Below are 2,728 nucleotides of genomic sequence, written 5' to 3'. Positions count from 1 at the left end.
AAGCTTCCATCGTCTAGGGAGGATGCAAGCAAAAGTGTGCGTGAATTTTCTGTATACGAAACATCGTATTTTACAATTACAGAGAATAATTTCCGCGTTGCACTGTGTTGGCGTATAATAACCTGGTGGGCAAAAATATTAATTGGAATGTTTTGGTCGTTATTCTCAAGCTACATCCACCTTGTTTTAAAAGCTTTCCGTTCAATCACCCTTTGAAAACATGATTTGATTTGCGTTGCGAAGAATTAGATCGACTTTTCGAATAAACACCTACGGGCAAATCATAATTTTTGATCATCCTGTGTACCATAGTGTTACGTAGAAAGTGTGCCTGCACAGAAAGAAATCATGAAAATTAAACAGCACGTAAGTTAAGCATCGACTGAAAATTATAGCAGAAGCTACAAAACTACAGCCATTTACCGAGAGATGATACTGTCCGCTCAGTAATCAGCCAATCATGCGTACTGTTTACATTTTTTGAGACATATCCGCTTGAAATTTACATGCAGTAACGTAAACGAGGACAGCTATGCGCAGTCGTCTGCCTCGCTGCGGAGACTGCTCTCTCGCTCTCTGTGGCCGAAGCGGTACAACAGTTTGTTCCTTTATGGTGGAACATGTTAATCTTTGATTGCTCTCTCTTCAGCTTGGTGAGACAGCCTAGAGGGGTTAGGCGTGTACTCTCACTCGGAAGATCTGAGTTCGATTCTCGTATAAAGATTTTTTTTTAAGTTTCTCTGAAAAGTCGATGCTTAATCAACACTTTTCTCTCAGCAATCAGCAGTGTAATTTCTATCGAACACGGTGGAGGTCAATTTGTTACATTCAGTTCGTCATAAATTTACAGATTTTGTTCGTACTGTGTGGAATTAAATTCTGGTTTCGCCCGAAATAGACGTAGGCAAGATGGAAACAGAATTTGAGGGACAACTAACTATTCAATACTATTATTTTAAGGAAATTGCAGTTCTACAATATATTTTTACGTGATATGAAAGCTAACTTATAAATTAGCAAATGATACCAAATTGGAAATGAGGCATTAGGCGAGGTGCAAGAATAAACTCGATCATTATTGGTCGGTGCTAAGGAAGACGAAAATTAGATATAAACCCTATTCTGTACCTCGATTGTCCCTTTGACATCGAGTTGGGGAGAGTTGACTGAAAGACAGCTTAAAGATACTCTGCCGCGTGCAGCATAGTTGCCCCATGTTCTATGGGAATCCCTATTTATATGAGACAACTATGCTGCACACGGCAATACTGTGTTAGGTGTTAGGTGAGTCTCGACTGTAGATAAGTATTTTTTCCCCTAAGTGGTGCGTTTCATACCATTTCCTCCTTTGTTAGCTAGTACCACCAGCAACAAAAGGTAACCAGCACAGAAAAATGAACCATTCATGTACCACGCCTTTATGACCCGCTCGTCGTCGTTGTTGTTACTTGTGTGTAGAAATTACTTTACCCTACCCACCTCTCCACCCAAAACTGCGAAGCATGTGCGTTTAGGACGGCACCGCGCGCCGTCTCCAACCATGTGACAAACGCGGCTAGAAAGACGCTTAGGGGCTGTCCATAAACCACGTGGTCATTAGGGGGGGGTGGGGGAGGTTCGGCCAATGACCATTTTGTATGGACAAATAAAAAAATTTGTATGGACTAATGACCACGCGGAGGGGGGGGGGGGGGTTGAAAAGTCTCAAAAAAATGACCACGTGGTTTATGGACAGCCCCTTAGCTGCCGCTGCGACCGACTCGCGCACACACGATAGAAATTCAATTGTAGGTAAAATGTCGTAATATTTGGCGGCGCATGAGGTTACTTCACTTCACTCAGTCAGTCGCCGAAACGCGTGAACACGGGGGTCGGTCGATGGTAGAGGTTGATAAAATTTATAAATATGAACGCCGCCGCCGCCGCGCGCACACTCACTCACCAAGTCTCTCAACGACGAAGTGACATTGAGACTGAAGTCGATGATCACATTTCGATCATCGCGCGTTCACGGCACAGTTGAAGGTCCACCTTTCACCGTCGTCGTCGACATCGAATCGAAAAATGCTAGTAGCGGCGGTGTTAGTACATAGCGTTCTCGCACTTGTACGCTTGTACCTTTTACATCGTTTGGCTTCGCTTTTCAGTCGACGACGACAGTCGTTGCGTGTGAGAATATCAGGTTGAACGGGAATAACAGCCGGGGAGCACTAGCAACCAACTGGATTGAGTGAGATTGCTTTTATCTTGATCTAGCTGTGTAAAAGCTTGTGGAATGCTTCGTACCTGTAAAAGATATGAAACTATGAAGATTGATGTGGATGCTTGACGACGGTTGATTATAACGGCGCCGTGGCTTAGTTGGTTAAAGCGCCTGTCTAGTAAACAGGAGATCGTGAGTTCGAATCTCGCCGGAGCCTAAGTTGGACTTTTTTTTTGGTAAAATGTCGTATCATAAGAACATGTTTTATAGATGAGGAAGTCGTCATTTTAAATAATCGGCATTATGATATCAGCTTCAAGATTCCACAAAAGCGCCAAAAAGACTCCCCCTTGGAAGCATCCACAAACGCTCAATTTTAAGATTTCTGTAATTTCTGTAAAAGATTTATCATGACTCCGTCCGGCTTCCAATATGGGTAACGAAGGGCAAAGCATCAATGATGTCCAAGAAAACATCCAAATAAAATGCTAAAATAAAGTAAAAACTTTCTCGATATGGTAAACA

The 2,728-nt window shown here is 42.8% G+C and overlaps 1 non-coding gene across 1 annotated transcript; it reads left to right on the top strand.

Moving 5' to 3' along the window:
- The first annotated feature begins 2,346 nt into the window (after positions 1–2,346).
- Positions 2,347–2,420, top strand: Trnat-agu (transfer RNA threonine (anticodon AGU)). Its single transcript has one exon. It is a non-coding gene; the product is annotated as a tRNA-Thr (tRNA).
- The last annotated feature ends 308 nt before the right edge of the window (positions 2,421–2,728 follow it).

This window comes from Aedes albopictus, chromosome 3, assembly GCF_035046485.1.
Source record: "Aedes albopictus strain Foshan chromosome 3, AalbF5, whole genome shotgun sequence".
Lineage (NCBI taxonomy): Eukaryota > Metazoa > Arthropoda > Insecta > Diptera > Culicidae > Aedes > Aedes albopictus.
The sequence above is the reverse complement of the archived record's forward strand: the minus strand, read 5'-3'. Positions and strand labels throughout refer to the sequence as shown.